Source organism: Idiotropiscis lumnitzeri, unplaced genomic scaffold (genome assembly GCF_059441095.1).
Source record: "Idiotropiscis lumnitzeri isolate Australia: NSW breed Sydney's pygmy pipehorse unplaced genomic scaffold, RoL_Ilum_1.0 HiC_scaffold_272, whole genome shotgun sequence".
NCBI lineage: Eukaryota > Metazoa > Chordata > Actinopteri > Syngnathiformes > Syngnathidae > Idiotropiscis > Idiotropiscis lumnitzeri.
Genome location: NW_028283810.1, coordinates 92,501 through 105,000, shown reverse-complemented (window position 1 = coordinate 105,000; position 12,500 = coordinate 92,501).

The window sequence follows — 12,500 nt, the reverse complement described above, 5'->3', positions numbered from 1 at the left end:
ACCGCTCCTCCTGCGTCGGACCCGAGTCATGGGAAGTGCCGTGTGGCGGGGCCGGGAGGACCGCTCCTCCTGCGTCGGACCCGAGTCATAGGAAGTGCCGTGTGGCGGGGCCGGGAGGACCGCTCCTCCTGCGTCGGACCCGAGTCATAGGAAGTGCCGTGTGGCGGGGCCGGGAGGACCGCTCCTCCTGCGTCGGACCCGAGTCATAGGAAGTGCCGTGTGGCGGGGCCGGGAGGACCGCTCCTCCTGCGTCGGACCCGAGTCATAGGAAGTGCCGTGTTGCGCTGGTGGGGCCGTGCCCGCCAACAGCCTTCAGTGGTCGGATACCACGTTTGCAAGCTCCCCGCTGGAATGGGGACTTAGAAGAAATGAGGGGAAAATTCCCCCGGAGCTCCGTGCCTGAGGGCGGGCTGTGAGCCGCGCCGCGTCCGCCAACAGCCTTCCATGGTCGGACACCATTGTTCGCAAGTTGCCCGCTGGAATGGGCACATAGAAGAAATTTCGAGGATAACATCCACCAGAGCGCCAGGGCGGCCGTTATTGCAGTATGCGTCCGCCTGGCAGCTCTCTTCCGCGGGAACCATTGGGCAATTTCTTTCACGGAGGTGGACATAGAAGAATTTTTGTTTCTAAAAACGTGGTTCCTAAAAATGTGCCCCAGGTGTTTTGGAAAACCCGGGTAAACCTGGGAAGTAGGCAAATGACCCTCTGACTAGGGGTAAAAACGTTTGCCTACTGCAGCGCCCCTAATGCAATTCGGCGGAACTGCAACGCCCCTGGTCGCCTAAACGCTACCCCTGGTCGCCTAAACCTCACCCCTGGTCGCCTAAACCTCACCCCTGGTCGCCTAAAAGTCACCCCTGGTCGCCTAAATTGTCAACCCCTGGTCACCTAAATTGTCAACCCCTGGTCGCCTAAAGGGGACTTAGAAGAAATGAGGGGGCAAATTCCCCCGGAGCTCCGTGCCTGAGGGCGGGCTGTGAGCCGCGCCGCGTCCGCCAACAGCCTTCAGTGGTCGGATACAATGTATGAAAGTTCCCCGCTGGAAAGGGGACTTAGAAGAAATGAGGCAAATTTCCCCGGAGCTCCGTGCCTGAGGGCGGGCTGTGAGCCGCGCCGCGCCCGCCAACAGCCTTCAGTGGTCGGATACAATGTTTGAAAGTTCCCCGCTGGAAAGGGGACTTAGAAGAAATGAGGCAAATTTCCCCGGAGCTCCGTGCCTGAGGGCGGGCTGTGAGCCGCGCCGCGCCCGCCAACAGCCTTCAGTGGTCGGATACAATGTTTGAAAGGTCCCCGCTGGAAAGGGGACTTAGAAGAAATGAGCCAAATTTCCCCGGAGCTCCGTGCCTGAGGGCGGGCTGTGAGCCGCGCCGCGTCCGCCAACAGCCTTCAGTGGTCGGATACAATGTTTCAAAGTTCCCCGCTGGAAAGGGGACTTAGAAGAAATTTGTAAAAATTCACCCGGAGCTCCGTGCCTGAGGGCCGGCTATGAGCCGCGCCGTGCCCGCCAACAGCCTTCCACGGTCGGATACAATGTTTCAAAGTTCCCCGCTGGAAAGGGGACTTAGAAGGAATTTGTCAAATTCACCCGGAGCTCCGTGCCTGAGGGCCGGCTATGAGCCGCGCCGTGCCCGCCAACAGCCTTCCACGGTCGGATACAATGTTTCAAAGTTCCCCGCTGGAAAGGGGACTTAGAAGGAATTTGTCAAATTCACCCGGAGCTCCGTGCCTGAGGGCCGGCTATGAGCCGCGCCGTGCCCGCCAACAGCCTTCCACGGTCGGATACAATGTTTGAAAGTTCCCCGCTGGAAAGGGGACTTAGAAGAAATGAGGGGGAAATTCCCCCGGAGCTCCGTGCCTGAGGGCGGGCTGTGAGCCGCGCCGCGTCCGCCAACAGCCTTCCACGGTCGGATACAATGTTTCAAAGTTCCCCGCTGGAAAGGGGACTTAGAAGAAATTTGTAAAATTCACCCGGAGCTCCGTGCCCGAGGGCCGGCTATGAGCCGCGCCGCGCCCGCCAACAGCCTTCCTTTGGTCGGATACAATGTTTCAAAGTTCCCCGCTGGAAAGGGGACTTAGAAGAAATTTGTAAAATTCACCCGGAGCTCCGTGCCCGAGGGCCGGCTATGAGCCCCGCCGTGCCCGCCAACAGCCTTCCACGGTCGGATACAATGTTTCAAAGTTCCCCGCTGGAAAGGGGACTTAGAAGAAATTTGTAAAAATTCACCCGGAGCTCCGTGCCCGAGGGCCGGCTATGAGCCCCGCCGTGCCCGCCAACAGCCTTCCACGGTCGGATACAATGTTTCAAAGTTCCCCGCTGGAAAGGGGACTTAGAAGAAATTTGTAAAAATTCACCCGGAGCTCCGTGCCCGAGGGCCGGCTATGAGCCGCGCCGCGCCCGCCAACAGCCTTCCACGGTCGGATACAATGTTTCAAAGTTCCCCGCTGGAAAGGGGACTTAGAAGAAATTTGTGAAAATTCACCCGGAGCTCCGTGCCCGAGGGCCGGCTATGAGCCGCGCCGTGCCCGCCAACAGCCTTCCACGGTCGGATACAATGTTTCAAAGTTCCCCGCTGGAAAGGGGACTTAGAAGAAATTTGTAAAAATTCATCCGGAGCTCCGTGCCCGAGGGCCGGCTATGAGCCGCGCCGTGCCCGCCAACAGCCTTCCACGGTCGGATACAATGTTTCAAAGTTCCCCGCTGGAAAGGGGACTTAGAAGAAATTTGTGAAAATTCACCCGGAGCTCCGTGCCCGAGGGCCGGCTATGAGCCGCGCCGTGCCCGCCAACAGCCTTCCACGGTCGGATACAATGTTTCAAAGTTCCCCGCTGGAAAGGGGACTTAGAAGAAATTTGTAAAAATTCACCCGGAGCTCCGTGCCCGAGGGCCGGCTATGAGCCGCGCCGTGCCCGCCAACAGCCTTCCACGGTCGGATACAATGTTTCAAAGTTCCCCGCTGGAAAGGGGACTTAGAAGAAATTTGTGAAAATTCACCCGGAGCTCCGTGCCCGAGGGCCGGCTATGAGCCGCGCCGTGCCCGCCAACAGCCTTCCACGGTCGGATACAATGTTTCAAAGTTCCCCGCTGGAAAGGGGACTTAGAAGAAATTTGTGAAAATTCACCCGGAGCTCCGTGCCTGAGGGCCGGCTATGAGCCGCGCCGCGCCCGCCAACAGCCTTCAGTGGTCGGATACAATGTTTGAAAGTTCCCCGCTGGAAAGGGGACTTAGAAGAATTGAGTAAAATTCACCCGGAGCTCCGTGCCCGAGGGCCGGCTATGAGCCGCGCCGCGCCCGCCAACAGCCTTCCTTTGGTCGGATACAATGTTTCAAAGTTCCCCGCTGGAAAGGGGACTTAGAAGAAATTTGTGAAAATTCACCCGGAGCTCCGTGCCTGAGGGCCGGCTATGAGCCGCGCCGTGCCCGCCAACAGCCTTCCACGGTCGGATACAATGTTTCAAAGTTCCCCGCTGGAAAGGGGACTTAGAAGAAATTTGTGAAAATTCACCCGGAGCTCCGTGCCCGAGGGCCGGCTATGAGCCGCGCCGTGCCCGCCAACAGCCTTCCACGGTCGGATACAATGTTTCAAAGTTCCCCGCTGGAAAGGGGACTTAGAAGAAATTTGTAAAAATTCACCCGGAGCTCCGTGCCCGAGGGCCGGCTATGAGCCGCGCCGTGCCCGCCAACAGCCTTCCACGGTCGGATACAATGTTTCAAAGTTCCCCGCTGGAAAGGGGACTTAGAAGAAATTTGTAAAATTCACCCGGAGCTCCGTGCCCGAGGGCCGGCTATGAGCCGCGCCGTGCCCGCCAACAGCCTTCCACGGTCGGATACAATGTTTCAAAGTTCCCCGCTGGAAAGGGGACTTAGAAGAAATTTGTGAAAATTCACCCGGAGCTCCGTGCCTGAGGGCCGGCTATGAGCCGCGCCGTGCCCGCCAACAGCCTTCCACGGTCGGATACAATGTTTCAAAGTTCCCCGCTGGAAAGGGGACTTAGAAGAAATTTGTAAAATTCACCCGGAGCTCCGTGCCCGAGGGCCGGCTATGAGCCGCGCCGCGCCCGCCAACAGCCTTCCTTTGGTCGGATACAATGTTTCAAAGTTCCCCGCTGGAAAGGGGACTTAGAAGAAATTTGTAAAATTCACCCGGAGCTCCGTGCCCGAGGGCCGGCTATGAGCCCCGCCGTGCCCGCCAACAGCCTTCCACGGTCGGATACAATGTTTCAAAGTTCCCCGCTGGAAAGGGGACTTAGAAGAAATTTGTAAAAATTCACCCGGAGCTCCGTGCCCGAGGGCCGGCTATGAGCCCCGCCGTGCCCGCCAACAGCCTTCCACGGTCGGATACAATGTTTCAAAGTTCCCCGCTGGAAAGGGGACTTAGAAGAAATTTGTAAAAATTCACCCGGAGCTCCGTGCCCGAGGGCCGGCTATGAGCCGCGCCGCGCCCGCCAACAGCCTTCCACGGTCGGATACAATGTTTCAAAGTTCCCCGCTGGAAAGGGGACTTAGAAGAAATTTGTGAAAATTCACCCGGAGCTCCGTGCCCGAGGGCCGGCTATGAGCCGCGCCGTGCCCGCCAACAGCCTTCCACGGTCGGATACAATGTTTCAAAGTTCCCCGCTGGAAAGGGGACTTAGAAGAAATTTGTAAAAATTCATCCGGAGCTCCGTGCCCGAGGGCCGGCTATGAGCCGCGCCGTGCCCGCCAACAGCCTTCCACGGTCGGATACAATGTTTCAAAGTTCCCCGCTGGAAAGGGGACTTAGAAGAAATTTGTGAAAATTCACCCGGAGCTCCGTGCCCGAGGGCCGGCTATGAGCCGCGCCGTGCCCGCCAACAGCCTTCCACGGTCGGATACAATGTTTCAAAGTTCCCCGCTGGAAAGGGGACTTAGAAGAAATTTGTAAAAATTCACCCGGAGCTCCGTGCCCGAGGGCCGGCTATGAGCCGCGCCGTGCCCGCCAACAGCCTTCCACGGTCGGATACAATGTTTCAAAGTTCCCCGCTGGAAAGGGGACTTAGAAGAAATTTGTGAAAATTCACCCGGAGCTCCGTGCCCGAGGGCCGGCTATGAGCCGCGCCGTGCCCGCCAACAGCCTTCCACGGTCGGATACAATGTTTCAAAGTTCCCCGCTGGAAAGGGGACTTAGAAGAAATTTGTGAAAATTCACCCGGAGCTCCGTGCCTGAGGGCCGGCTATGAGCCGCGCCGCGCCCGCCAACAGCCTTCAGTGGTCGGATACAATGTTTGAAAGTTCCCCGCTGGAAAGGGGACTTAGAAGAATTGAGTAAAATTCACCCGGAGCTCCGTGCCCGAGGGCCGGCTATGAGCCGCGCCGCGCCCGCCAACAGCCTTCCTTTGGTCGGATACAATGTTTCAAAGTTCCCCGCTGGAAAGGGGACTTAGAAGAAATTTGTGAAAATTCACCCGGAGCTCCGTGCCTGAGGGCCGGCTATGAGCCGCGCCGTGCCCGCCAACAGCCTTCCACGGTCGGATACAATGTTTCAAAGTTCCCCGCTGGAAAGGGGACTTAGAAGAAATTTGTGAAAATTCACCCGGAGCTCCGTGCCCGAGGGCCGGCTATGAGCCGCGCCGTGCCCGCCAACAGCCTTCCACGGTCGGATACAATGTTTCAAAGTTCCCCGCTGGAAAGGGGACTTAGAAGAAATTTGTAAAAATTCACCCGGAGCTCCGTGCCCGAGGGCCGGCTATGAGCCGCGCCGTGCCCGCCAACAGCCTTCCACGGTCGGATACAATGTTTCAAAGTTCCCCGCTGGAAAGGGGACTTAGAAGAAATTTGTAAAATTCACCCGGAGCTCCGTGCCCGAGGGCCGGCTATGAGCCGCGCCGTGCCCGCCAACAGCCTTCCACGGTCGGATACAATGTTTCAAAGTTCCCCGCTGGAAAGGGGACTTAGAAGAAATTTGTGAAAATTCACCCGGAGCTCCGTGCCTGAGGGCCGGCTATGAGCCGCGCCGTGCCCGCCAACAGCCTTCCACGGTCGGATACAATGTTTCAAAGTTCCCCGCTGGAAAGGGGACTTAGAAGAAATTAGGCAACTTTCCCCGGAGCTCCATGCCTGAGTGCGGGCTGTTTGCCGCGCCGTGCCCGCCAACAGCCTTCAGTGGTCGGATACAATGTTTCAAAGTTCCCCGCTGGAAAGGGGACTTAGAAGAAATTATGAATATTTTTGTTTCTAAAAACGTGATCCCTGAAAATGTGCCCCAGGTGTTTTGGAAAACCCGGGTAAACCTGGGAAGTAGGCAAATGACCCTCTGACTAGGGGGGAAGAACGTTTGCCTACTGCAGCGCCCCTAATGCAATTCGGCGGAACTGCAACGCCCCTGGTCGCCTAAACGCTACCCCTGGTCGCCTAAAAGCTACCCCTGGTCGCCTAAAAGCTACCCCTGGTCGCCTAAACGCTACCCCTGGTCGCCTAAACGCTACCCCTGGTCGCCTAAACGCTACCCCTGGTCACCTAAACGCTACCCCTGGTCGCCTAAACGCTTCCCCTGGTCACCTAAACGCTACCCCTGGTCGCCTAAACGCTACCCCTGGTCGCCTAACTGACCCCTCGTGTGTGGGGATCAACGTTTGCCTACTAGGGCGTCCTCCGGCGGCCTCTCGGCAGTACTGCAGGCCCATTTTAGCCGAGCCCATTGAAATGAATGGGGGAATTTTATACGTTTTTGCCTTTTTTTTCCCCCCCTCGTTCTTTTTGTATTTATTCATTTATTTCAACTTTTACCGACTCAACCGCCCTCCGGCGTGCCCTCGGCGGTCCCGCAAGCCCAATTCGGCCGAGCCCATTGAAATGAATGGGGGAATTTTATACGTTTTTGCCTTTTTTCCCCCCCCCTCGTTCTTTTTGTATTTATTCATTTATTTCAACTTTTACCGACTCAACCGCCCTCCGGCGTGCCCTCGGCGGTCCCGCAAGCCCAATTCGGCCGAGCCCATTGAAATGAATGGGGGAATTTTATACGTTTTTGCCTTTTTTTTCCCCCCCTCGTTCTTTTTGTATTTATTCATTTATTTCAACTTTTACCGACTCAACCGCCCTCCGGCGTGCCCTCGGCGGTCCCGCAAGCCCAATTCGGCCGAGCCCATTGAAATGAATGGGGGAATTTTATACGTTTTTGCCTTTTTTTCCCCCCTCGTTCTTTTTGTATTTATTCATTTATTTCAACTTTTACCGACTCAACCGCCCTCCGGCGTGCCCTCGGCGGTCCCGCAAGCCCAATTCGGCCGAGCCCATTGAAATGAATGGGGGGATTTTATACGTTTTTGCCTTTTTTCCCCCCCTCGTTCTTTTTGTATTTATTCATTTATTTCAACTTTTACCGACTCAACCGCCCTCCGGCGTGCCCCCGGCGGTCCCGCAAGCCCAATTCGGCCGAACCCATTGAAATGAATGGGGGAATTTTATACGTTTTTGCCTTTTTTTTCCCCCCCTCGTTCTTTTTGTATTTATTCATTTATTTCAACTTTTACAACCGCCCCTCCGGCGTGCCCCCGGCGGTCCCGCAAGCCCAATTCGGCCGAACCCATTGAAATGAATGGGGGGAATTTTATACGTTTTTGCCTTTTTTTCCCCCCCTCGTTCTTTTTGTATTTATTCATTTATTTCAACTTTTACCGACTCAACCGCCCTCCGGCGTGCCCTCGGCGGTCCCGCAAGCCCAATTCGGCCGAGCCCATTGAAATGAATGGGGGAATTTTATACGTTTTTGCCTTTTTTCCCCCCCCCTCGTTCTTTTTGTATTTATTCATTTATTTCAACTTTTACCGACTCAACCGCCCTCCGGCGTGCCCTCGGCGGTCCCGCAAGCCCAATTCGGCCGAGCCCATTGAAATGAATGGGGGGAATTTTATACGTTTTTGCCTTTTTTCCCCCCCCCTCGTTCTTTTTGTATTTATTCATTTATTTCAACTTTTACCGACTCAACCGCCCTCCGGCGTGCCCTCGGCGGTCCCGCAAGCCCAATTCGGCCGAGCCCATTGAAATGAATGGGGGGATTTTATACGTTTTTGCCTTTTTTTCCCCCCCCTCGTTCTTTTTGTATTTATTCATTTATTTCAACTTTTACCGACTCAACCGCCCTCCGGCGTGCCCCCGGCGGTCCCGCAAGCCCAATTCGGCCGAGCCCATTGAAATGAATGGGGGAATTTTATACGTTTTTGCCTTTTTTTCCCCCCTCGTTCTTTTTGTATTTATTCATTTATTTCAACTTTTACCGACTCAACCGCCCTCCGGCGTGCCCTCGGCGTCCCGCAAGCCCAATTCGGCCGAGCCCATTGAAATGAATGGGGGATTTTATACGTTTTTGCCTTTTTTTCCCCCCCTCGTTCTTTTTGTATTTATTCATTTATTTCAACTTTTACCGACTCAACCGCCCTCCGGCGTGCCCTCGGCGGTCCCGCAAGCCCAATTCGGCCGAGCCCATTGAAATGAATGGGGGAATTTTATACGTTTTTGCCTTTTTTCCACCCCCCTCGTTCTTTGTGTATTTATTCATTTATTTCAACTTTTACCGACTCAACCGCCCTCCGGCGTGCCCTCGGCGGTCCCGCAAGCCCAATTCGGCCGAGCCCATTGAAATGAATGGGGGGATTTTATACGTTTTTGCCTTTTTTCCCCCCCCTCGTTCTTTTTGTATTTATTCATTTATTTCAACTTTTACCGACTCAACCGCCCTCCGGCGTGCCCCCGGCGGTCCCGCAAGCCCAATTCGGCCGAACCCATTGAAATGAATGGGGGAATTTTATACGTTTTTGCCTTTTTTTTCCCCCCCTCGTTCTTTTTGTATTTATTCATTTATTTCAACTTTTACCGACTCAACCGCCCTCCGGCGTGCCCTCGGCGGTCCCGCAAGCCCAATTCGGCCGAGCCCATTGAAATGAATGGGGGGATTTTATACGTTTTTGCCTTTTTTCCCCCCCTCGTTCTTTTTGTATTTATTCATTTATTTCAACTTTTACCGACTCAACCGCCCTCCGGCGTGCCCTCGGCGGTCCCGCAAGCCCAATTCGGCCGAGCCCATTGAAATGAATGGGGGAATTTTATACGTTTTTGCCTTTTTTCCCCCCCCCCCTCGTTCTTTTTGTATTTATTCATTTATTTCAACTTTTACCGACTCAACCGCCCTCCGGCGTGCCCTCGGCGGTCCCGCAAGCCCAATTCGGCCGAGCCCATTGAAATGAATGGGGGGATTTTATACGTTTTTGCCTTTTTTCCCCCCCTCGTTCTTTTTGTATTTATTCATTTATTTCAACTTTTACCGACTCAACCGCCCTCCGGCGTGCCCCCGGCGGTCCCGCAAGCCCAATTCGGCCGAACCCATTGAAATGAATGGGGGAATTTTATACGTTTTTGCCTTTTTTTTCCCCCCCTCGTTCTTTTTGTATTTATTCATTTATTTCAACTTTTACCGACTCAACCGCCCTCCGGCGTGCCCTCGGCGGTCCCGCAAGCCCAATTCGGCCGAGCCCATTGAAATGAATGGGGGGATTTTTATACGTTTTTGCCTTTTTTCCCCCCCCTCGTTCTTTTTGTATTTATTCATTTATTTCAACTTTTACCGACTCAACCGCCCTCCGGCGTGCCCTCGGCGGTCCCGCAAGCCCAATTCGGCCGAGCCCATTGAAATGAATGGGGGAATTTTATACGTTTTTGCCTTTTTTCCCCCCCCCCTCGTTCTTTTTGTATTTATTCATTTATTTCAACTTTTACCGACTCAACCGCCCTCCGGCGTGCCCTCGGCGGTCCCGCAAGCCCAATTCGGCCGAGCCCATTGAAATGAATGGGGGAATTTTATACGTTTTTGCCTTTTTTTCCCCCCCCCTCGTCCTTTTTGTATTTATTCATTTATTTCAACTTTTTACCGACTCAACCGCCCTCCGGCGTGCCCTCGGCGGTCCCGCAAGCCCAATTCGGCCGAGCCCATTGAAATGAATGGGGGAATTTTATACGTTTTTGCCTTTTTTTTTCCCCCCTCGTCCTTTTTGTATTTATTTACTTATTTCAACCTTTACCGACTTAGGGGCCGCTTTGCACCGCCTGTGCCCGGGGAAGGTGCTCCTATTCGGGCCAAGTGTGACACACGCCCGCCCTCCTCCTCCGGAGCTTCCATTAGGGTAGACTTAGGGGCCGCTTGGCACCGCCTGTGCCCGGGGAAGGTGCTCATATTCGGCTTCACTGTCAGGCAGCATGCACTCCTCCTCCGGAGCTTCCATTTGGGCAAACTTAGGGGCCGCTTGGCACCGCCCGTGCCCGGGGAAGGTGCTCCTATTCGGGCCAAGTGTGACACACGCCCGCACTCCTCCTCCGGAGCTTCCATTTGGGCAAACTTAGGGGCCGCTTGGCACCGCCTGTGCCCGGGGAAGGTGCTCATATTCGGCTTCACTGTCACACAGCATGCACTCCTCCTCCGGAGCTTCCATAAGGGCAAACTTAGGGGCCGCTTGGCACCGCCTGTGCCCGGGGAAGGTGCTCATATTCGGCTTCACTGTCACACAGCGTGCACTCCTCCTCCGGAGCTTCCATTTGGGCAAACTTAGGGGCCGCTTGGCACCGTCTGTGCCCGGGGAAGGTGCTCATATTCGGGCCAAGTGTGACACACGCCCGCACTCCTCCTCCGGAGCTTCCATGAGGGTAGACTTAGGGGCCGCTTGGCACCGCCTGTGCCCGGGGAAGGTGCTCATAGTCGGCTTCACTGTCAGGCAGCATGCACTCCTCCTCCGGAGCTTCCATTTGGGCAAACTTAGGGGCCGCTTGGCACCGTCTGTGCCCGGGGAAGGTGCTCATATTCGGGCCAAGTGTGACACACGCCCGCACTCCTCCTCCGGAGCTTCCATTTGGGCAAACTTAGGGGCCGCTTGGCACCGCCTGTGCCCGGGGAAGGTGCTCATATTCGGGCCAAGTGTGACACACGCCCGCACTCCTCCTCCGGAGCTTCCATTTGGGCAAACTTAGGGGCCGCTTGGCACCGCCTGTGCCCGGGGAAGGTGCTCATATTCGGGCCAAGTGTGACACACGCCCGCACTCCTCCTCCGGAGCTTCCATAAGGGTAGACTTAGGGGCCGCTTGGCACCGTCTGTGCCCGGGGAAGGTGCTCCTATTCGGCTTCACTGTCACACAGCATGCACTCCTCCTCCGGAGCTTCCATAAGGGCAAACTTAGGGGCCGCTTGGCACCGTCTGTGCCCGGGGAAGGTGCTCCTATTCGGCTTCACTGTCAGGCAGCATGCACTCCTCCTCCGGAGCTTCCATAAGGGTAGACTTAGGGGCCGCTTGGCACGGCCTGTGCCCGGGGAAGGTCCTCATATTCGGGCCAAGTGTGACACACGCCCGCCCTCCTCCTCCGGAGTTTCCATGAGGGTAAACTTAGGGGCCGCTTGGCACCGCCTGTGCCCGGGGAAGGTGCTCCTATTCGGGCCAAGTGTGACACACGCCCGCACTCCTCCTCCGGAGCTTCCATTTGGGCAAACTTAGGGGCCGCTTGGCACCGCCTGTGCCCGGGGAAGGTGCTCCTCTCCGGGCTAAGTGTGACACACGCCCGCACTCCTCCTCCGGAGCTTCCATAAGGGCAAACTTAGGGGCCGCTTGGCACCGCCTGTGCCCGGGGAAGGTGCTCCTCTCCGGGCTAAGTGTGACACACGCCCGCCCTCCTCCTCCGGAGCTTCCATGAGGGTAGACTTAGGGGCCGCTTGGCACCTCCCGTGCCCGGGGAAGGTGCTCCTATTCGGGCTAAGTGTGACAGACGCCGGCCTATTACCCCCGGAGCGATGGAGCTGGGGGCGCTCGCTCCCCGCCCGTGCCCGGGGAAGGTGCTCCTCTCCGGGCTAAGTGTGGCAGACGCCGGCCTATTACCCCCGGAGCGATGGAGCTGGGGGGCGCTCGCTCCCCGCCCGTGCCCGGGGAAGGTGCTCCTCTCCGGCCTAAGTGTGGCAGACGCCGGCCTATTACCCCCGGAGCGATGGAGCTGGGGGGCGCTCGCTCCCGGCCCGTGCCCGGGGAAGGTGCTCCTCTCCGGGCTAAGTGTGGCAGACGCCGGCCTATTACCCCCGGAGCGATGGAGCTGGGGGTGGGCGCTCGCTCCCTGCCTGTGCCCGGGGAAGGTGCTCCTCTCCAGCCCCAGGTCGCCTAACCCCCTTACCCCTGGTCACCTAAACCCCTTACCCCTGGTCGCCTAAACGTCTCACCCCTGGTCGCCTAAACCCCTTACCCCTGGTCACCTAAACCCCTTACCCCTGGTCGCCTAAGTGGCCCACCCCTGGTCACCTAAACGTCCCACCCCTGGTCACCTAAACGTCCCACCCCTGGTCGCCTAAACCCCTTACCCCTGGTCACCTAAACGGCCCACCCCTGGTCGCCTAAACCTGCCGCCCCTGGTCACCTAAGTGGCCCACCCCTGGTCGCCTAAGTGGCCCACCCCTGGTCGCCTAAGTGGCCCACCCCTGGTCGCCTAAGTGGCCCACCCCTGGTCGCCTAAGTGGCCCAC